Consider the following 24,287-nt stretch of genomic DNA (forward strand, 5'->3'; position numbering starts at 1 on the left):
GGAAGACTTTAGCGGAATAGGAGGGTTTTGAGGTTTTTACGGAAGGTATGGTATGATTTTTCGTTCCTTAGTGAGGTAGGTAAGGAGTTCCAGTTTTTAGGTGCGAGGTGTTGGAAGCTGGTTCCTCCCGCCCTGGATCTTTGAAACGTGGGGACATCAATCATGTTGGTGCGGTGAGCTCTGGTGGGTCTGATGGAGGCTTTCGGTGTGATTCTTTCTGCGAGATAGGGTGGGGCATCCAGGGATAGGCATCTATGTGTGATGGTCATGGCTTTGAAAAGTATGCGTTCCTTCACGGGTAGCCAGTGGGCATCTTTCCTTGCTTGCGAGATGTGTTCTCTTTTTGGAATGGACAGTGCTGCCCGGAGCGCATTGTTTTGCGTGATTTGGAGTTTTTTTAGGTTGTGGGCGGAGGTGCCTAGGAACAGGGCATTACAGTAGTCTAGTTTTGTACCTATAGTGGCTCTGGCGATGGACAGGCAGTTTTTGGCGGAGAGAAAAGGCTTGACAGCATTTATCATCTTGGTGGTAAGTGCCGAGGAAGAGGCTATGGCGTTGACCTGGCGAGACATAGATAGTGAGGCATCTAGGTGAACGCCTAAGGTTTTAACAGTCTTGGAGACTGAGATGGTGGAGTTGTCGATGTTGAAGGATTTGTATTGGGGGGGGAGTTTGTTGAGAATTTCATTGGTCCCTACTATGAGGATTTCGGTTTTGTCCCCGTTTAGGCAGAGGCCGTTGGCCGCCATCCAGGTTTGGATGGCTGTGTAGATTTTAGTTAATGCTGTCGCATCTTCTTCGTAGGTCCCAGTTAGAGGGAGTAGTACCTGCGTATCGTCTGCGTAGTTGGTATACGCTATGTTACGACAGTCGAGGTCATTGAAGAGAGGAAGGGTGAATATATTGTAGAGAGTGGGGGCGGTGCAGGAGCCTTGTGGGACGCCGCAGTGGATGGTGGTAGGGGTTGCCGAGGCAGTGTCTGAGAAGACTTTCATGAGTCTGCCATTTAGGAATGAGGCCACCCATGCAATGGCTTCCGGGGAGAAGTGTGCTTCATTTTTTAGGTGCATGCCTAGGATATCGTGGTTGACAAGGTCAAAGGCGGCAGATAGATCCAGTAGGAGAAGGAGTGCCGGTTTGCCTTTATCCATAGTGTCAGCAAGCTGTATTTTCAGATCAAGTAGGGCTGACTCAGTTCCGTGACCTGGTCGGAAGCCTGACTGTCTTTTTCCTAGGATATGGTTGGTTTCGAGATAATCCTGGATTTGTGTGTAGGCCATTTTATCCAGTATCTTGAGCAGGAAAGGCACAGTGGTGATGGGCCTGTAGTTGGTAGCTACTTCAGGGTCGAGGGTGGTTTTTTTTAGAAGCGGGCGCACCCAGGCTTCTTTTAGACTGTCAGGGACAGTGTTGGTTTTGAAAGAGGCATTAATGAATGATTTAAGGAAAGGGGCGAGTGTTTCAGTGCAGTCTTTGATCAGGCTGGCGGGGCAGGGGTCTCCTTTACAATTGGATGGTTTGATCTTGTTCATTATCTCAATAACTTCGTGTTCTGTGACTTCCCTGAATTTGAACGGGGTAGTGGGGGCTTTGGTGGATGTGGTTCCCGAGCTAGGGGTGGGCATGTGGCTCGTGGTGGTGGGAGATTTGAGGTGCAGTGATAGGTTTTTGTGGTGCTCCTTAATTTTTGTTTGTAGGAGTTCAATTTTATTTAACAAGGCAGATTGTATGGAGTTGCACCAGATTTGGTCTTTAACAATGTCTTGTGATTTGGTGGCCGGTGTGGTGAGTTCGTTGAAAATGGCGAAGAGTTCTTTGGATTCGGAGCTTGCATTAGCAATTCTATCATTATAAGAGACTGATTTAGCTGTGATTATGGCTTTTTTGTATTGGGCAGTGATTTTTTTGTAGGAGGATAGGGTGGCTGGGGAAGGCGATTTCTGCCAGGAGTTTAGAGCTTTTCTTTTCTGTGAGCGGAGTTCTTTGAGTTCAGTGGAGAACCAGGTATTTGAGTGTTTGATAGTTTTGGCTTTTTTGGTCTGCAAGGGGGCAATGGCGTCAATGGCGGTGCTTATGGTGCTCTTGTAGATATCTGCTAATTCTGACGGGTCAGATGACTTGAGGTCTGTGGAGAGGATGTGAAGGTGGGGTGTAATTTTATCTTTAGTGAGATTTTTTACACATCTTGCCAGTGCTGGGGGGATGGGGTTAGGTTTGTTTGTGTTAGATACAGCGGGAATAAAGAAGTGAATGAGGTGGTGATCTGACCAAGGAGTCGGGGTGATGGAGCTAATGTCGACGTGACAGTTGTGGTCAGCTATCCAGTCCAGGATACGGCCTTTGTTGTGTGTGGGTGAGGTTATTTTTTGGTCGAAGCCTAGTTCTTTTAAGGCTAGTGCAAGAGATTTAGCAGGCTTGTCCTTTTTATCGTTATACCCCAGGTTAAGGTCACCTAGAAGGATGCTTTTGGAGGTGAGTTTTAGGTTTTCTGTTAGGCGGTGTACAAGGTTCTCATGGAACTCTGTTAGGGGGCCGGGCGGGCGGTAGACTAGGTTGAAGGTGATGGTGGAGTTAGGGGAGAGGGCAATTTTTATAGCTAGAGAGTCTATGTTGTCACCTAGATTGGAGGTGATTTGTCTGGCCTCGAGGTGATCTTTCAGGATGAATGCTACCCCACCACCTACTGAGGAGAGGCGGTCTTGCCGGATAATGGCGTACCCCTGTGGGATAGTAAGGTTGAGGGCTGGCCCTGCAGCGCTGTGCAGCCATGTCTCGGTGATGGCTAAGATGTCGAGGTCCAAGCTAATTAGGAGTTCGTGAATTTCAATGGCATGGGCAGGGATGGATCTGGCGTTTATGAGGGCACACTGTAGGTTGTGTGTGTGTTGGGCCGAGGTAGGGGTGGTGTTGAGTGGTGTCGCCGGGATGGGGTGCGGCATGGTGGGTTTAGGTAAGGGTGTTTTGACTGTAAGGGATGGCGTGTTAGGCGTGTTAAGAGTGGTGGGAGGTGCTTGGTGGGTGAGTCTAGGGTATCTAGAACGGAGACCTAGGAGTTGGTTCCTGGTGTGGATGGGTCTGGTGTAGGAAGTTATGCTGGGTGGAGGATGACGTGCTGTGGGGATGCTTTCAGTGAAGAATGATGGTAGGAAGTAGGTGGGAGGAATGTTGGAGAGGAATGCCAGTGGGGCAGCTGGTGAGCTGGTGGATTGTTGAGGCATGGCGAGGGTATCGTTCAACATGGCACAACTAGAAACAGAATGCAATGTGGGCAGCAAAATCAGGGCACAGTATGCGACCATAAGGCACAACACAATAGTGTGGTCTAGATACGACCATAAGGCACAACACAATAGTGTGGTCTAGATATGACCATAAGGCACAACACAGTAGTGTGGTCACTATGCGACCATAAGGCACAACACAGTAGTGTGGTCTAGATACGACCATAAGGCACAACACAATAGTGTGGTCTAGATATGACCATAAGGCACAACACAGTAGTGTGGTCACTATGCGACCATAAGGCACAACACAGTAGTGTGGTCTAGATACGACCATAAGGCACAACACAATAGTGTGGTCTAGATACGACCATAAGGCACAACACAGTAGTGTGGTCTAGATACGACCATAAGGCACAACACAGTAGTGTGGTCACTATGCGACCATAAGGCACAACACAGTAGTGTGGTCTAGATACGACCATAAGGCACAACACAATAGTGTGGTCTAGATACGACCATAAGGCACAACACAATAGTGTGGTCTAGATACGACCATAAGGCACAACACAGTAGTGTGGTCACTATGCGACCATAAGGCACAACACAGTAGTGTGGTCACTATGCGACCATAAGGCACAACACAGTAGTGTGGTCTAGATACGACCATAAGGCACAACACAGTAGTGTGGTCTAGATACGACCATAAGGCACAACACAGTAGTGTGGTCACTATGCGACCATAAGGCACAACACAGTAGTGTGGTCTAGATACGACCATAAGGCACAACACAATAGTGTGGTCTAGATACGACCATAAGGCACAACACAGTAGTGTGGTCTAGATACGACCATAAGGCACAACACAGTAGTGTGGTCACTATGCGACCATAAGGCACAACACAGTAGTGTGGTCTAGATACGACCATAAGGCACAACACAGTAGTGTGGTCTAGATACGACCATAAGGCACAACACAGTAGTGTGGTCACTATGCGACCATAAGGCACAACACAGTAGTGTGGTCTAGATATGACCATAGGGCACAACACAGAGACTACACAGTATTACAGTGGTCGCTGGGCGACCGTGGTAACGGTGCTATTGTCAGATGGCAGCATATTGCAGAGCAAGGCAAGAGCATGGTTGGTTGGCTATGGATTGTGCATTAAGTATTTTGTTGCAGTTCAGAAGCACAACGGTGCATGTGGGACCTTGGGCGTAGCAATGTTAGGAGGTGCTAGGTCAGGGCTCTAGCTCGAGGGTCGGGAGTGGATAGTGGAGGAGGGGGGCAGTATGCTTACCCTGTAGGTGGATGGCAAGGGGTCCTGGCTCTAAGCTCGACTATGCACTCCACCTGGAGCAGCACGGGCAGAGTTTGTGGCCCCTGGCTCCTGATGCTCCAAACAGGCCCTCAACAGGCCTTAGAGTGGCCTTTGCGCTGGCCGCCGGCGTGATCCGCCTGCCGGCGGTTACAGCTGATTTTAGCGAGGCTCAGCCTCGGTTTCAGGCCGCGCTGCGCCCGGCATGCGTGGGTCAGGCGGCGTGTGGGGACAGGGTCAGGCAGGCCCTGTCCGTGCTCCTCGTCGTCTCGTGGTTTCGCCGCTGGGCTGGGGTGCTGGGGGGGCTCCTGCCCTCGCCCCACGGTGTGGAAGAGTGAGTGAGGGGGTAAGCAGGCCTCAACAGGCCTTAGAGTGGCCTTTGCGCTGGCCGCCGGCGTGATCCGCCTGCCGGCGGTTACAGCTGATTTTAGCGAGGCTCAGCCTCGGTTTCAGGCCGCGCTGCGCCCGGCATGCGTGGGTCAGGCGGCGTGTGGGGACAGGGTCAGGCAGGCCCTGTCCGTGCTCCTCGTCGTCTCGTGGTTTCGCCGCTGGGCTGGGGTGCTGGGGGGGCTCCTGCCCTCGCCCCACGGTGTGGAAGAGTTGATCTATCCCGGCTTCCAGGCACTGGTGTCCAGTTGGATGGACAAGTCTGCTCTGGCGTCTATGCTGACTTCCCAGTGCAGAAGGGGCGTAGTACTGAGTAACGAGTGCAGAAATGGCACAGTACTGAGTAACAAGTGCAGAAGTGGCACAGTACTGAGTAACGAGTGCAGAAATGCCACGGTACTGAGTAACGAGTGAGTGCAGAAGTGGCATGCTATTGAGTAACGAGTGAGTGCCGAAATGGCGCGGTACTGAGTAACAATTGCAGCAATGGCACGGTACTAAGTATCTGCATCAGCCACGTGTGACTTTGCAGGGCTGGGCTCGTGCCGGGGTTGGTCAATTTCCCTGCTTTGCTTTTGTCGCTTAGTTTCTCGGTTGCTCTGGTCTTGGCTACTCTGCAACTCGCCATGTTCCCTGACAGTGCCTGGTGAAAGCTTACCTCGCTTCCCATCATCCAGGTTTTGGAGTATTTAGGAGGGTTTCAGGCACACCACGGTACCTCCATGGTCATGCCATCTCTGTGGAGGGTTCCTCTGATTCCGTCCTTACAATATGGTTCTCCCGCTATCTGCTGTGCCGGTTCTCAGGCGTCTCTGAATTGCCTTCCCTGCTTCTCAGAGTGCCGTGGGCTCCGTGGCCATACTCAGCTCCCCCTCGTCTTTGCATTCTGACACTATGGGGCTTCCTCTGCGTACCGTTTAATCTCCCCCATTTGAGCCTCCTCATCCTGTTTTCATACTCATTTCTTCTTAAAGTGATATCTCCTTTATTTTCAGATACCGTGTTGGTTTCCACATTACCTACATCCAAACAGAAGGCGGACACCGTGTTTTAGATGCAAGGCAGTACCATATATGCCGATAAAGTATCCTGCATATGGAGTTCCCTTTGGGAATGGGAGTCCTTGTCCCCTAAGGGGCAGTCACTCCAATGAGGTCCCACTTGCCGAGATCCCTAGGAGGGTCTTGCAGAGCGGGGTCCCCTCCCTAGCCTCACAGGTGATAACACCCACTTGGGGAGAAGGGATATATACTCATGGTTTGTCACATTCCCTTCCACCTAACTGTGTAGTTTCCCCATCTACATGTCAAGGACATGTCCTCGTACCTTCTTGGTTTATCGGAATCTTCTGGTTCAGGATATTTTAAAGGGTAGTTTAGAAGGATGGTAATCGTTTGGATATCATCTTTCTCCAGTTCGACACAGGTGTTTCTTCAAGGTCAAGAGTGTTTTCCCAGGACCTCAATGGAGCATAGTTCCTGGCAATACCCTGATTTAAGGCAGGATATAAGAGCTCTGAAAAGGTTGGGAAGTAAGTATTGATAATTACTTTGTCTGGTAGGCCATGGACTGCTGCCATTTTTAGCTTTGTAGTTTGAACTCTCACATTGAACAATAGCAGGAGATCCCTTTGGGAATGGGAGTCCATGTATCCCGAGGGGTCACTACTCCTAGTGAGGTCCCACTTGCCCAGACCCCTATGGAGGGTCTCGCGGAGTGGGCTCACCTCCGTAGCCTCAAAGGGTGCGGCTCCCCTTCGGGAGAAGGGACGAATACTCGATTTTTATCACAACATCAATTTTCCTGATTAATATGGACACCTAAACAGATGCAGCATATGTCCATTTTGAGCAGATGTAGTAGACAACTCATTATGCCTCATACAAACAGCTTCTATATTGCATTGCCTGCTGGATTATACCACTCTATAAAAGGATGCCGCAGGGCTTCATCGATTTATTTTTGGATCGTAGAATTTCCATATTTAAGGTGTAAAATATCAGCAAAACATGAATTATGGGGGGATTTTCACTGTTTGGTTCAGAGTGTGAAATAGACAATATGAGTGCAGCTCAGGGTGCACGATACACATTTGAGCCTTTACTGAAAACCCCTATATTTGCAGGACAAATGTAGAATACGCCCTTCCCACACATCCCTCTTAGCATGACCCGTTAGCCAAGTAAGTGTGCAAGAGACATGGAGAAACATATACAGAAACACGTATGTGATGTCTCCTGTTTACCTTTCCCAAATTACCCAGGTCTCTACTCTCTCACAGTCCTTAAGCCCAGGGACCGCCTCTCTCCTGCACTAAAAAGCCTTCACTGGCTCCCGGTTGCTGCACAGATTAAACTCAAATCCCTCTGCATCATCCACCAGGCTGTCTGGGCCCGGGGACCACACTATCTTCAACTTCATCTTACTAAATACTCTCCATCTAGACCACTGCGGTTCTCGGACACCCACTCTCTGGGTGTCAAGCATTTTACTAAACAGAGGGCAGGGGGTCGCTCATTTTCCTCTGTGGGCTCCCTCCTCTGGAATAGCCTCTCCCTCCCTATGCGCATTGAGCAGGATCTTCTCAAATTCTGGAAGGTCCTTAAGACCTTCCTCCTTTCCTCCTTTTTCCCTCCTTCTCTCCTCTGCTATTCCCACAGTTGCTGAATCAGTGTACTTGTCCCTTATGTATTCTCGGGGCCTTGACCTCCCGCACCATTTCTTCCCAGCTGTCTATCCACAGCACTTAGCATCTGCACATGCTCCGCTCTGGAGACTCGCACTTACACCTCGTGTGGCCCTGGCCGTGTAGCACTCAACATTCCTAGCACTTCGTCTATGGTTCTCCCTCGAGCTTGGACCCACCAGCTCTTACTACCTTCCCTCGTCCTTTCTGCACTTGCACGTTCTGAATACTCACAAGGCATAGTAGGTTCATCCCTCCCTCTCTGTTCTTAATATTGCATTGTAATATATTTCCCTTCCCTGCCCTGTGGGCACTTTGAAACAGTATTTTTTTATTGTATAAGTGCCTAAAAAGCAAACAATAAACAAACAGTAAACAGCGGCTTCTCCTGTCACTCTCCACCCCAACGTATCCTCTTGATCCATGCACTACGACGTGCCATCATCTCTGTGAGCTACTTTGCGCAATCCATCTATCAAATGTAAGATGGTGTCCTGCATGTTACGCTCCCAACCCCCCGCTCATACCATTATCGATACCGGGCAAACGTTCCCAAAAAGTGACACACAAAGGATAGCGCAGCGACCTGTGTGACTTGCTAACCAAAGGGCAGCAAATGCTCCAAAAAAGGTAACACCAATGAGAGGGGGTGAGCAGAATGGATTGAGACTGGGAAAGCCACAAGGGTTATGGGAGCCATAGAAACCACGAAAAGCGATAAGGCAAAGCTACCAATGAGCCGGAGGGCATGGGAGAGCCCTATCAAATTGAGAAACTTCGATACCCAAGGCTGGGAAAGCCACAAGGGTTACGGGAGCCAGATAAAACCGAAACAGAGATAAAGCCAGGCTACTAGAAAGCCAGAGGACTCCGTAGAGCCGCAACAAATTGAGAAACTTCGATACCCAAGGCTGGTAAAGCCACAAGGGTTACGGGAGCCAGATAAAACCAAAACAGAGATAAAGCCAGGCTACTAGAAAGCCAGAGGACTCCGTAGAGCCGCAACAAATTGAGAAACTTCGATACCCAAGGCTGGGAAAGCCACAAGGGTTACGGGAGTCAGATAAAACCGAAACAGAGATAAAGCCAGGCTACTAGAAAGCCAGAGGGCTCCGTAGAGCTGCAACAAATTGAGAAACTTCGATACCCAAGGCTGGGAAAGCCACAAGGGTTACGGGAGCCAGATAAGCCCCAACAGAAATAAAACAAACCTAGCAGTGGGCCAGAGGGTTTTAACGAGCCTGAGAGAAACCAAAAGACTTTAATATCCAAGGTTGTAAAAGCCACAAGAGTTACGGGAACTCGAGAAACCGAACTGTTGGTGTGAGCAGGCACCAAAGGAAGACCATGCCAAATTATATGTACAAAAGGACAAGAGGACCTTGGGGAAGCCCTAGAACAACAAAAACTATATTTGGTAAAACCTTCATTTCAGAAGACCTTCCAAATTTGACTAACATTTGTTTAAAAGTTTCTTTTGGAAAGAGACCAAAAACTTTTATTTGAATCCTTGTATTTCCAGGGGAACTTTGCAAGAACTCTGTTGAACTTGTACAAATCTGTTTCTTGAGGAAAATAGGTTCAGAGTTTGACAGGCTTGAAAAACCTGCTTGGAGGCGGAATCTGAGTCGCAAGAGGCAGAAGTCCCAGGCAGGCAGAGGCCTTGTTCTGGCCGCCTCCTTTTTCGTTTAGTTTTCTAAAGAGGTAGGGCCCGTTAGTTGGTTATGATCCAGACAGAGGACATTTTACTTTGGACTTAGCTTTAGTTGTGTTAGGTCGGAAACTTCCCTCATAGCGACAGGGCTGGCAAGGCTCTTTATTTTACTTTAATAAAAACCCTAACATATCAGTAACTTGTCCAACCACTGGTTTGCCAAATACACAGAGACACACTTTATTTAATATACATTTCTGAAATATATATAGAATGTATATAAATGATGATTTAATCACTTCAGCAAGTCACACCAGCACAGCGCCACCTAGCAGCCATCACCTGAAGTTCACCTCCAGGCCAGAGCCTCATGCCTTGTGGACATGCTAATTATCTCAAATACACACACACACACACACACCTACACATTATTAACACTGACATTCTAGTAAAGGCACACACATTCGCAACTATGTGGCCCAGTTATATTTTCTAACACTGTTTCATCCTTCACTGAACACTGTTGAGGCATTCCTCTAAATAATAACAAGGCAAAATGTGCCCCCTAACATCATTGTGAACCTATTACAAGAGAATAAACAATGTGTCGCACCCGCGCCTCTCGCCGCCAACACAGGATTGCCATCATCTTCAAAGCCGGGTCGCCAAATGCATAGGACTGCTATTGTTTCCACTTCACATCAGCCACAGGGGGGCGCGACGCCGAGCAGGTCCAAGAAGGATTTGTACAAATGAAAGAGGATATCACCAGGCAACTGCAGCCATCCCAGGGGTCACACCATAGAGCGGCGACGATGAAACACCACCTGCTTCTGGCGACGACGGGGACCGCGCTGACGTCAACTGTCCAATGTTGCAAGGGAGGCAGACAGTGGGGCACATGGCAGCAGTGCAGTGCTCCAGCAGGGTGCCAGTAGCTGTCAGCCTTCCCAGTGTGAGAGACAGACGTTCCAGCATCTGCAGCCCATAACAGCAGTGCCCGGGCTGGCAAGTGACAGCTATCGTCGGGCGGCTGCTGTCTGCGCCACCCAGACTGTGAGTGCTTTAGCGGCTTTTTACTCTGGTTGACACTGCAATCCTTGAAAAAAAATCACATTTTACAGATTTGCTTCTTGAAAATACTGAGAATAATGTGTACCTCTAATGAGCCATTCCTGTTTTGCAACACTCAGACTTTATTTCTCTCCATCTTTTCAGCAATACGTTCTATTTTTATTTTTATTTCATTTTTTAAAGCGCGGAACTAGCTTGAGAGCAGCATAGCGCTGGACAGAGTGTGGGTATCCAACATTTGGGCTGGCATCTTTTAACAGTAACGCGGTACTGCGACTTGAAGTCTGTGTGTTGGTATATGCATCCATTAGAATTCGTCCTTGGTCAGGTGTTGCGGAAAACGCCATATTTTGAGAGATTATGTAACGGTAGCATTGTGGGAACATTCCGAGCCAAAACTAAGATCGAGTTCCAAATGCTCAATGTGTGACAAGAGAAGGATTGCTTGTATGAACCCTCTATTTGCGGGCTCGTAGCAATTCTAGATGGTTGGCCAATTTGGTGCGCAAGGAAGGTGTACCACCCGATATGTTGTGCTTAACCACTATTTGCGCCGGTGTGCTACTCGTGATTGCTTTGTAGATGATACATGCAGTCTTAAACAATATCAAGACCTGGAGAGGAAGCAAATGTAGTTTGTGCAGGACAGTGTGACTTGGTCCAATGCCGTGCATCTTTAATGAGACAAACTGTAGTGTGGTGGGCTGCTTTTAGGGGAGACAAGTGAGCAGCTGGGAGCCTTGTCAGGAGGGCATTTCCCCAATCCATGTGTGGGACTACAAGGTGGGTTGAAGGGTATGATTTTGGAAACGGTGGAGATTTGGAACCAAGCCATTTGCGGCCATCTTGGCTCAGTATCTCTGGAACGACAGGCTGCTGTCAATGCTGATGCCTAAGGATTTTGCAGAATCCCAGAGGTGTGGTTCAAAACCGTCTAGGCGCATATCATTCAGCCACTGTTTGGCAATTTGTTGTGTAGTGGGAGGACCGATGAGAATCAAGTCATTCTTGGATGGGTGCAGCTTCAGAGCGGCAGTCAACTATCAGGGCTGGATGAAGACTACTAATCGCAGAGGCGATTGATGTCCTGTGGGCTTTTTTCTCATATGTACAACTGAGTATCGTCCGCGTATTGATGGAGGGTTACATTGGCATCTTTCAGGAGTGTGACCAGAGGCTCCACGTAAAGGTTACAAAGGATTGGTGAAAGGATGGTGCCTCGGGGGACTCCGCAACAGACTTGGAATCAGTTAGAACACATTGTGTTCATCTGGATAGCATGTTGACTGATAGTAAATACAATTTGGAAACAGACATGGCAGAAAGCTGAATTGTCACTTTTTCAGGAAAGGAGTCATTTCACATTAAACATACATCCATTTGAGGCTTGAGGTCATTTCATTGCACTGAAAGGGATGGGGACGCAGAGAGGGGGTGGGATCGAAGGAGGGGTTGTGAAGATGCGCTTGGAGATAGGTTCCCCTCTTGCTGGCGCCATGCATAACCCAATATCACTGAAAAAGAACATTAAGTAGGATACCCTTTATGGGATATTCTGTTTTTGAATAGTGCTGGATGACATTTTGTGGGGATAAACCAAACACCTTAAGTGGTTCTTCACCCCATAAACATTTCTGGAGATTTGTCTGGAAAGTTCAAGGTCACCCAGAAATGAAGAATTTGGGTCCATGGAGGGGGCAGGCTGATGCCACCCCCACAGGAGCTTGCCACACACATCACTGCCCTACTAGACCCTGACAGGGGGGCATTTTAAACGTTGTTCTATTTCTACTGCTCATATGCTGTAAATCAAATAAAAATGTTTTAACTAGTGTTGGCGGGGTGAGAGGCCATGGAGAGCAGTGGGGCTGAGAGGGAGCACAAGCTGATTCAAGGGGTACAGGGCACTCATTTGTGCCTCCAAATGTGTAATTAAAATATAGTTATGCCACTGAACACTTGGTTTGTTGATCCACGGCTTTCAGGTGAAGATCACCCGGACTTAATTATGAGGTTGACCCAGGAGGAATAACACACCTACATTTTGCAAAGGTGCAGGTGTGTGAGGTTGAATGGCTGCTGTTTCTGGCCATGTACATGTAGGAACATGGGTTAAAGGTGAGGGAGGTTGGTTGACAAAGGGTTTTGGAAAGTGAAACTAGGTAGAGACGAAGGTCATTTGTTGCAATCAGAGGTGAGCAGGCATGGTGATACAGCAATAAAGTTTGGGGGGTGTGGGGGTCTCATTTTCCTGTGGAAATAAATACCACGGGTTAGGGCTGACGAGGATGGTGTCTGGTTTCGGGAAGGAAGATGATTAGTGATGACATGGTTTTGGCATCAGCGGCTGGGCCAAGTCTTAGGATCATGGCCCGGGTATGCCTAAACGCTAAGCACACATGAGCCACGAAGTGGTGGATGCTGGGGTAGTCAGTCCCATGTGTTAAAATTTAATTAGGTGGATAAGATTTGAAGGTGATCAGAAGAGACTTGACAGTGATGAGATGATGACCTTCAGAGAGTTCTTGTATTTCGAGGGGCAGAATGGGAGCCAGGACAGATCCTGCAGAGAGACCCCTTTCCATTAGTTGATCAAAAGTAAGATTTGACATCGCATTTTTAATTAAATCCATCATTTGTTGTGCGCAGCCTTCCCAAACGTGCAATGCACAGCATTGTGACGTGGATCCTACTTCAACGACAACATCTCAGTTATAGGTTATTTGAACAGTGACTGTTCCATGCGGGTTATCATGAATGAATGCTGCGATGAATGATGCAATGGTCGCCCTTCGGCAGTGATACAGGGGAGAGATCGCCTCAGCCCCTGAGCCGAGAGTCAACCAATAGCAAATGGGCTGCGGGCAACAGGCGCGAGACGCAGTGAACACAGCTGGGTCTCGAAGCATCTTTCCACAGAGGCCGACATCAGAGGATGTTTGAAGTGTTCAAAGCACTAGATACAGAATCCCCAGGACAGAGAAGAAACAGTGCACGACAGAAGCAGGTGTCTACCCCAGTCCCGTCATGTACTGAAGCCTTGACTCCAACACAGGGTGCAATCATTATGGACTGTAACTTACATGGCATGAAATATAAGACTCTGCTCATGTTCTCGTGCTTAAGATAGCACATATACTGTAGCAATAAGCTCCGAGGCGGCGGGCGCTCGGGCCCTAATGAAGCCCGGGGGCATTACCGTGGGCGGTATTGGCCCACCTTTGAGGGGCTTATTGCCATTAGACCGGGGTACCAATAGTTTTTTTATCTCCTCCGAAACTCTGACGCGTTTCGGAACAGAAAAAAAAAAAGTCAAATAAAATGGCCGCCGGGAAAGGGAAAACGTAGTCCGTTTTCCATTTCCTTGGTGGCCATTGGGAGCGGACGCGCTGGGAACAGAATTATTCCCAGTGCGTTCGCGACTGAGAAAAGAAGAAAAAGAAGGTAAACGGGGTTGGGAGGGCAGGGAGTGGATAGTTTGCAGGGGAGGGGGGTGGAGGAAAAAAAAACATACCCGAGTCCCTGGCGGGTCGAAGGCAGCCTCCAGCCGTGGGGAGGCTCTGAGCGGGGATTGCCCAGTTTCGATCCTCCTCATTGGCTAAGGGGCCACCACGTCCCCCGCCGGGAACAAATGCAGGCACCTACGTGCGTGCGTGCAAGAAATTCCCGGCCTGGTAATTCCCCAGCGAGGGCCAATCAGAATGCTTGTTGCATTCTGGTTGACCCTCTCCAGGTACTAATATATTGTAAAGGTGCTGTGTTGTAGTCCTCGTGAGACATTAGCAGTTATAATACATGTAATCCACATATCAATCAATTCATATAACACAACATATCTATTTGAGAAGGACAGACGAAGTTTGTGGTACATTTGAATTGTCCAAAATCCAGAATTCTTTTTTAGCTATGTTTGCATACAGTAGGTGCCCTTGGGAATTTTATGTTTAAAAAAGAGGAAACCTTTAAAAAAAATACCTAAAAAGGAACTGAAAGGATATAAAGAAAGTCCGCCTGGACTCTGCACACTACATTCTAACTGCATAGGGAACGCAAAGAGCCCGATTCCCAAACATGTGAAATGAAGCATATGTGATGTGGAGAGGCGCGCAGAGTTCTCTCATCTGCACCAGCTGCCGGGGTCTCAAATCCTAACACAGGAGCAAACCTGGGGATGGCTCGGGCCTCTCTAAGAGGTCCTTGAGCAAAACAACGTGAACTTCAATCACACATGAGCATCTCTCACACAGTCCAGGCATCCCACACATGTTCCGGGGCATCTCACACAGTCCAGGCATCTCACACATGTTCCGGGGCATCTCACACAGTCCAGGCATCTCACACATGGTCCGAGCATCTCTCACATGGTCCGAGCATCTCTCACATGGTCCGGGGCATCCCACACATGTTCCAGGGCATCCCACATAGTCCAGGCATCTCTATAAAGGTCCAGGTATCTCACACATGCTCCGGGCATCTCTCACATGGTCCGGGTATCTCACACATGGTCCGGGCATCTCACATATGCTCCGGACATCTCTCACATGGTCCGGGCATCTCACATATGGTCCGGGCATTTCACACACGCTCCAGGAATCATAAACACACGCTCCGGGGCATCTCACAAATGTTCCAGGTATCTCACACACGGTCAAGGGCATCTCACACACGCTCCAGGGCATCTCACACACGCTCCAGGGCATCTCTCACATGCTCCGGGCATCTCACACATGCTCCGGACATCTCTCACATGGTCCGGGCATCTCACATATGGTCCGGGCATCTCACACACGCTCCAGGAATCATACACACACGCTCCGGGGCATCTCACAAATGTTCCAGGTATCTCACACACGCTCCAGGGCATCTCACACACGCTCCAGGGCATCTCACACACGCTCCAGGGCATCTCTCACATGCTCCGGGCATCTCACACATGCTCCGGACATCTCTCACATGCTCCGGGCATCTCTCACATTGTCCGGGTATCTCACACATGGTCCGGGCATCTCACACATGCTCCGGACATCTCTCACATGGTCCGGGCATCTCACATATGGTCCGGGCATCTCACACACGCTCCGGGCATCATAGACACACGCTCCGGGGCATCTCACAAATGTTCCAGGTATCTCACACATGCTCCGGGCATCTCTCACATGCTCCAGGGCATATCACACACGCTCCAGGGCATCTCTCACACGCTCAGGGGCATCTCTCACACGCTCCGGGCATCTCACACACGCTCCAGGGCATCTCTCACATGCTCCAGGGCATCTCACACACGCTCCAGGGCATCTCTCACATGTTCCGGGCATCTCGCACATGCTCTGGGCATGTCACACACACTCTGGGCATCTCACACATGCTCCAGGGCCTCTCACACATGCTCCGGGCATCTCTCATATGCTCTGGGGCATCCCACACATGCTCTGGGCATGTCACACACACTCTGGGCATCTAGCACACTCTCCGGGACATCTCACACATGCTCCGGGGCATCTCACACATAATATTCGGGGCATCTCACACACGCTCCGGGCATCTCTCACATGCTCCGGGCATCTCACACATGCTCTAGGGCATCTCACCCATGTTACGGTGCATCTCACACACACTCCGGGCATCTCACACATAATATTCGGGGCATCTCACACACGCTCCGGGCATCTCTCACATGTTCCGGGCATCTCTCACATGCTCTGGGCATGTCACACACACTCTGGGCATCTCACACATGCTCCAGGGCATCTCACACATGCTCCGGGCATCTCTCATATGCTCTGGGGCATCCCACACATGCTCTGGGCATGTCACACACACTCTGGGCATCTAGCACACTCTCCGGGACATCTCACACATGCTCCGGGGCATCTCACACATAATATTCGGGGCATCTCACACACGCTCCGGGCATCTCTCGCATGCTCCGGGCATCTCACACATGCTCTAGGGCATCTCACCCATGTTACGGTGCATCTCACACACACTCCGGGCATCTCACACATAATATTCGGGGCATCTCACACACGTTCCGGGCATCTCTCACATGCTCCGGGCATCTCACACATGCTCTAGGGCATCTCATACATGCTCTAGGGCATCTCACCCATGTTACGGTGCATCTCACACATGCTCCGGGCATCTCTCACATGCTCCGGGCATCTCTCACATGCTCCGGGCATCTCACACATGCTCCGGGCATCTCTCATATGCTCTGGGCATCTAGCACACTCTCCGGGACATCTCACACACGCTGCGGGGCATCTCACACATAATATTTGGGGCATCTCACACATGCTCCGGGCATCTCTCACATGATCCGGGCATCTCACACACGCTCCGGGGCATCTCACACATAATATTCGGGGCATCTCACACACGCTCCGGGCATCTCACACACGCTCCGGGGCATCTCACACATAATATTCGGGGCATCTCACACACGCTCCGGGCATCTCACACACGCTCCGGGCATCTCACAAACGCTCCGGGGCATCTCACACACGCTCTAGGGCATCTCACCCATGTTACGGTGCATCTCACACACGCTCCGGGGCATCTCACATACGCTCTAGGGCATCTCACCCGTGTTACGGTGCATCTCACACACGCTCCGGGCATCTCACACACGCTCCGGGCATCTCTCACATGCTCCGGGCATCTCACACATGCTCTAGGGCATCTCACCCATGTTACGGTGCATCTCACACACACTCCGGGCATCTCACACATAATATTCGGGGCATCTCACACACGCTCCGGGCATCTCTCACATGCTCCGGGCATCTCACACATGCTCTAGGGCATCTCATACATGCTCTAGGGCATCTCATACATGCTCTAGGGCATCTCACCCATGTTACGGTGCATCTCACACATGCTCCGGGCATCTCTCACATGCTCCGGGCATCTCTCACATGCTCCGGGCATCTCACACATGCTCCGGGCATCTCTCATATGCTCTGGGCATCTAGCACACTCTCCGGGACATCTCACACACGCTGCGGGGCATCTCACACATAATATTTGGGGCATCTCACACATGCTCCGGGCATCTCTCACATGCTCCGGGCATCTCACACACGCTCCGGGGCATCTCACACATAATATTCGGGGCATCTCACACACGCTCCGGGCATCTCACACACGCTCCGGGGCATCTCACACATAATATTCGGGGCATCTCACACACGCTCCGGGCATCTCACACACGCTCCGGGCATCTCACAAACGCTCCGGGGCATCTCACACACGCTCTAGGGCATCTCACCCGTGTTACGGTGCATCTCACACACGCTCCGGGGCATCTCACATACGCTCTAGGGCATCTCACCCGTGTTACGGTGCATCTCACACACGCTCCGGGCATCTCACACACGCTCCAGGGCATCTCACACATGCTCCGGGGCATCTCACACATAATATTCGGGGTATCTCACACACGCTCCGGGCATCTCACACATGCTCCGGGGCATCTCACACATAATATTCGGGGCATCTCACACACGCTCCAGGCATCTCACACACGCTCTGGGGCATCTCACACATGCTCTAGGGCATCTTACCCATGTTACGGGGCATCTCACCCACGCTCCGGGCATCTCACACACGCTCCGGGGCATCTCACACACGCTCCGGGCATCTCACACACGCTCCGGGGCACCTCACCCATGTTACGGGGCATCTAACACACGCTCCGGGCATCTCACACACGCTCCGGGGCATCTCACACATAATATTCGGGGCATCTCACACACGCTCCGGGGCATCTCACACATAATATTCGGGGCATCTCACACACGCTCCGGGCATCTCACACACGCTCCGGGGCATCTCACACACGCTCCGGGGTACCTCACACATAATATTCAGGGCATCTCACACACGCTCCGGGCATCCCACACACGCTCCGGGCATCTCACACATGCTCTAGGGCATCTCACCCCTGTTACGGTGCATCTCACACATGCTCCGGGCATCTAACACACGTTCCGTGCATCTCACACATGTTCCGTGCATCTCACACACGCTCCGGGGCATCTCACACATAATATTTGGGGCATCTCACACATGCTCTAGGGCATCTCACCCATGTTACGGTGCATCTCTCACATGCTCCGGGCCTCTCACACATGGTCCCGACATTTCACACACGCTTATGATGATTGAGTCTTAGCTTCTAGACCATCAGACAACCAAAGCTGAAAACACACGATGCACTCTTGCTTCAGCACATGAGTGCCTGAGGGCTTTGAGGGGAGCTGGGTGGAGCACTAATGGCAGCCGGAGAGGGAGTCACTTCTGGCGCAATTTCTTTTAAAATAAGCATAATTCCAAGAGATATTTCTATCATCCAATCTCACTGTTAGCCATCCACCTCGGTAGGGTGCAGTCAGAACCTGATCAGCAAACATAGCATCACGACAGTCCACAGGAATATAATGTTTGCCATTACATGCTAACACATGAATAACATGCCTGCCACACACTAATAACACATGAGGCCGCAGAGAGCATGCTAAACAGAGTCAAGAAATGTTAACGATTGGGAAACCATGACAGAAGGCGAAGCAACGTATTATTAGCTTTAAAGGTTAAAACATTAAACCCTTAAGTTTCATAGTTTCGAATGTGTCCTCTGGTCCTAATGAAGAGTATTATTGTGTTGTTTGCATTTCAAATCGCAGTGAATCAACAACGTGCGGCCACAGCCCACTTCTTGCTCCCTCTGGCAGACCTGACAGTCTTTGTGGCTACTTGTGACTTATGAAAGTGGACAACCGTCCCGGCCCTTGGTCATGTCCCGTTAGGACACACGCGAGCTCTGTGCAACCAAGCAAACTACACACAAGGAATCTCCAGTACATGCCTTGGGTCCCACAAACTTGCAGCAGGCCTCTGCAGTGCACACCCGCAACACCGTGCCGCCCGCTCAAGCCACAGACTGGAGAGCACACAAGAACGCGCGTTGCACAAGGCTCCCTTGCCTGCACATGCACCCTAACATGTATGCTGGGGCTCTGCTGTGCCCGAGACCCAGGCGATCTTATGCTACAAAGCAGTCCATGCATTTTTCCTGTTTATTTACACAAAGGCTACCTCTTTAAATTGCTCGAGTGGCGCCCTTTATTTGACTTGCAGCTGAGCTTCACAGCTTTTTAATGAACTCATGGTGTCAGAGTGCCGCGCGGAGTTGATTGTTACGACTCCGTTCCTGACACACGCCTCAGACCTAGTAGCAAGCCCACGGCTCTTAATGCCCCTGTAATTGCACAGCACAATCAGTGGAGTGCATTTCATTTTGTGGAAAGAACATGTTCATATAATGCACGTGCATTAAGTTCGCTAGGGCAATGGTGACCAATAAATATTACTAATACTACGAACATACTTCTAGCTAATCTATAGTGCTGGATTCACAATCGTTGGGAAGTGAATAATGGTGACAGACATTCCCAACTCACAGAATGTCCAGAGGGGCAGAAAGGAAGTGAACAGAGGGTCGACGAGTGTCCTGCTCGTGTCTCAGCAAAGGTTTTAAGGAAGAGATTCTGCACTTCAGCGTGTGTTGGAGAGATTAGTATGTATTTATTATTTATTCGTGTATTGAGAATAGAGGGCGGCATGCCTACTTTGTGGGTATTGTGGGAAAGCGACAATGAATGGATGGATGAATGGAGTGGGACTGGGTGCACTGCTGAAGCTGGTGGACTATAGCTCACTGCAGTTCTTTATGCCAACCAAGAGGAGGGCGCGCACTCTGCCCATGCAGCGGAACTTGGAGGAACGCCAGAAAATGGGAGTGGAGTGGGACGTATTCACACCACGGGTACCACATGTGATATCCACACCAATGTGACCAGCTTTTCGCATCATTCCTGCCCAAAGACACATGAACTTGCATCGGTGGCCTGTTTGGGGGGATCCTGGACATGTGCACCTTTTGTGGTGCGTGTTGCCAGGAGATAGTGGCCTTCGCCCCTCTAAAGAGTGAGCCTTACACTAGGTCATATAATTGACACACCTGATGCTTGCTGGGCAGGATATTTTGAGCTTGGAGGGGTGGGGAAGGGTTATGAGAGGGAGGCCAGCAGACTAAAGAGTGAGGGAAAGGAAGCAAGAGTGTTGCAGTTTTGGACACTAGCGGCAAAGGTAAGTTAAACCATGGGTGTGTCTGATGGATTGCAGTTACGAGACCAGAAACTGCATTTACATCTAATCAATCATTTATTTTGTGAAGACGAGGGTTTAGAAGATGTTGATAAACAAAGGGCGGAGCCACACACATTTCTGGTGATAGAAAATTGCCAATTCTTGCAATCCTCAAAATAAATATTTGGCTGTGGCTTGCCGCTGTCAAAGCCGAGGATTTGCAGTGCACTTCCTCTTTACTGGCCACTGTGACCACTGCTTGTCCCCCATCCTGCTCTGCATACACACTAGAGCTCTCTCTTCACTGTTGGATGATTAAGAGGTATTTTTTACTAAGTATGGCAATGACACCCGGATAGTCCTAGAATCCACCGCGGACCATTTCAAGTATAACAGATCCATCGCCCACATCGTCTGCCAGATAGAACACTAGATGGCCTCCAAATGTCTTTGTCTACCAACATGACAGAGATTTTGATCTTTGGTCCAGGCAGGCCCGGCGAAACTGGATGCAGCGTTCGCGAGTTTTAGAATCGGAGACACCACCATCCAGGTTCAAACTAAGGGTTAAACACTTGGTTTTCAGCTGGAGGGCACTCTGAGTTCCGAGGCACGTGTCAATCAGCTGTTCTGACATTGTAATTACCAGCAGCACCTTCTTAGAAACATTTGTCCGTACATTTAGGAAGAGGACAGTGCCACCGTAGCTCGAGCAACAATCAACTCGAGCTTCGATTATTTCAACTCCCTATTGATTGGAGTCGCAAACTCATGCCTAAAGAAATGTCAGGTTCTGCAAAACAACGCTGTACTTATCATCAAAAAAGTCGCTAGGTGCGCTAACATCTCCAATCACCGCATAGCCTTCACTGGCTTCCTGTCAAGGAACGAATCCTGTTTAATGCAGGAAAAATGGTTTTCAAATGTATCTTTGGACAAGCCCCTGCTGATCTAAAATCATCCATTCCACAATATTCCCTGCCAATTATTCTGTGCTCTAGTGGTAATAAGCAGACTATCACCCCTGGTCACAGACGCACTAATGCACTTGGCAGATCATTTCCAGTTAAGGCAGCAAGCTTTTGGAACGCTCTCACCATTACTTTGAGGTCGGAAGAGGCACTAGGAACTTTCAGAAAAGCTTTGAAAACATATCTTTTCAAGTGATTCAGCCCGCCCCCTGATTGTATGCTCCCCTTTTGTCCTGCTCCTTGATGGTCGTCCTGCCGTGTGAGTGTTATGGCCACCCGATGCCCACGGGCTTTTTGTGCTGTCGAAATAAATACATAAAATAAACACTGATTAAAATTCTCCAGTGGTGTCAAACTCATCTGACAGGCACTTGTTTGTCCCGCAACATACATGTTTTGTATATGATGCAGAACAGCGTGACTACACAGCAGCTTATCATTGAGAGTCACTGCCAGTGCAGTGTGAATGCAACCCCGGCTATTCGCGTGAATTGCCCCGTGTCTGCTACCATTAGGCCACTGCTTCTAGCCCAGGCAGGTGCCAGAAGATTGCTGCCACGGGCCAAACATGGAAGTATCAGGACTTGCAGTACTGACCCTCTCGGGTCATGGAGCGCTATTCATGATGTTTGCCGTGTGTATGCAGAGGCGGACTTGGCAGGCACTGATGCACTGGGCTGGCTTCTGTCGTCCCTTCTGCATTCTGTGTGGAGACGAGCGCCGTTTATAGGGCTCAGCTGGGCCGATTAGTAGGAGGAATACTGTTTTATGTGGTGTTCTGGTATCTATGTGTCACTCTGTTGTGTATACATATTCACATGTGTGTAGGAACATCTTTAGGTACAGCTCAGTATTAGCCAAATACCTGTACTAGGGCCCTTGGGAGGTATCCTAGTTCCAGGACGGTTCTAGGCGCTTCATCCAGAAAGAAACCAAGTGAAGATGGGCGGCTCACAGTGAGTGTGCAACACAGCAGGATGACTTGAAAGTGGTGAGCGTAGTCATGAGGGCTTTCTGTGGCAATAGAATTAAAGTTGTGCCAACTTAAAATCTGTTTCCAAGCTTGCTCACGGGCCATGATTGTGGTGGAGCTTATCTGTTCTCTAACCATTGTGTTCTTTTTAGCAAAGAATTGTGCACACGAAGGATCATGTTATTCATAAGCCGGATCATTGTGAGGACGGAGCCATCGGGGAGAAGGAGTGTCGCACATCGAGAAAAGGTCCCATGAGGATGGATCTGTGCAGTGCACATGTTATTTGAAGCAGGTATGTTTTTGGCATTGAACCAATATCATCTGGGCAGTGTGTGAAACTGTGAGAGGGACCAATCGATGTGTTGTGGTTTGACAAATGTTTGGTCGTGAACTTGCAATAATCAATGTGCAGGTCCAGTTACTTCGGGGAACAGGCGGTATGTTTGTTGGGTCAATGTTTCCAGTGATGCTGTCATTGGTTACATTAGGATCAGAATAATTCATAGAGTGTGTTGATTGTTATTACATTTGGACCAACAGGTGGATTTCAGAGGGACTTTTTTTCTAATGCCATACTTTCTAAACTTGCCAGGAATGTTTTCTTGGATATGGGCCGGCCTGCAAGCTACACATTTGTATAACTTGACGGCTGGGGGCATTTAGAGGTCACCTGTACACTATTCTGGATTATGGTCTTGGTTTTAAGGTTCCTGTTTCGGAAAGGAACAGATCTAATCTGAAGAACGCTGAAAAGCATACATCTACTATCCACATCTGACTTTTCAATTTTTTTAAAAAGAGATTGTATTTTAAGTAGTGGATAGCATGTGTATTGACCCTCAAGGGGGCGTGATATGACGTCATGATGAAGTGATGTAGGCGTCTGACATTTTGGTGTATCTGTGTAGACCCTGGGTGATCGGGATGTAGTGAGCCGTACGTGCAATGGTCACCATCCTCACATCTGGAAGAGCAGCGGCTTAGATTATTTTCTCAAAACTGTTTTGGCCTGTTTCCATCTTGCAGAAGGGCTTTGTTTGGCAAAGCTGTGCTGCGTTTGGTGAAAGTCCTGTGAGATTGTAAAAAGCTCCAGGAACTTTGCAATACTACTGATGTAATTGTTAGAAGCAAGCCCTCTGTTCTATTATTCAGACTTCGGTGTCCTGTGCAATTGTGTGGCTAGGAAACTGCTCTACATTTTAAATCCACTGAATTGTACATTTTATAGAATTGTTTCTAAAGAAATCGGTAACCATAGGCGAGCTCAATGATGCTATCCTAAAGAAACAGAAAATCATGGTGGATTCATGTAAGATAATTGTTTAGTACTGAGAACCTATTTAGTATCTGAAATTAACACACTGATTGCGATATCAGTACTCAAAACCTTTCTATACAATCTGTGCGCACAACCCACGATTAAGCCAGGTTCACATCTTTCTTCAAAAGGGACATTTTCTGCTTGGGGTTTAGGTTCCTTAAAAACATTCCTTCCGATTGATTACTCAAATGGGGCAATAAGTGTTTCTTATTTATTCAAAAATTATGGGTCCTCAGGCAAAAGGAACTTAAAATCGATACAATTTAAAATATCAAAACGTGTCGGGAAGTTAGGGAAAAAGAGGGAAAAAGAGGGAAAAAAGATTAGGACCATATAATAATGGGCACTTTCTTTTGGTGAAACTTGGCAGCCAATTTATTAGTTAGCCTTGAATCAAAATGCCGGGCAAACAGCACTGTCTGCAAGCGCTGGGCGTGGCATGCCAAGCACCAGGGAGGCAGCGCCCATTCTTTGCATTTCACCAAACATTGTACCAATAAAACAAATTTCAGACAACATAAAA

The 24,287-nt window shown here is 49.1% G+C and overlaps 1 protein-coding gene across 7 annotated transcripts in view; it reads right to left on the bottom strand.

Moving 5' to 3' along the window:
• The window catches only part of CACNA2D1 (calcium voltage-gated channel auxiliary subunit alpha2delta 1), a 1,412,752-nt gene that overhangs the window by 1,084,577 nt on the left and 303,888 nt on the right, over positions 1–24,287 (bottom strand). The window lies entirely within an intron of this gene.

This window comes from Ambystoma mexicanum, chromosome 12 (assembly GCF_040938575.1).
Source record: "Ambystoma mexicanum isolate Mex_15411 chromosome 12, UKY_AmexF1_1, whole genome shotgun sequence".
Taxonomy (NCBI): Eukaryota; Metazoa; Chordata; class Amphibia; order Caudata; family Ambystomatidae; genus Ambystoma; species Ambystoma mexicanum.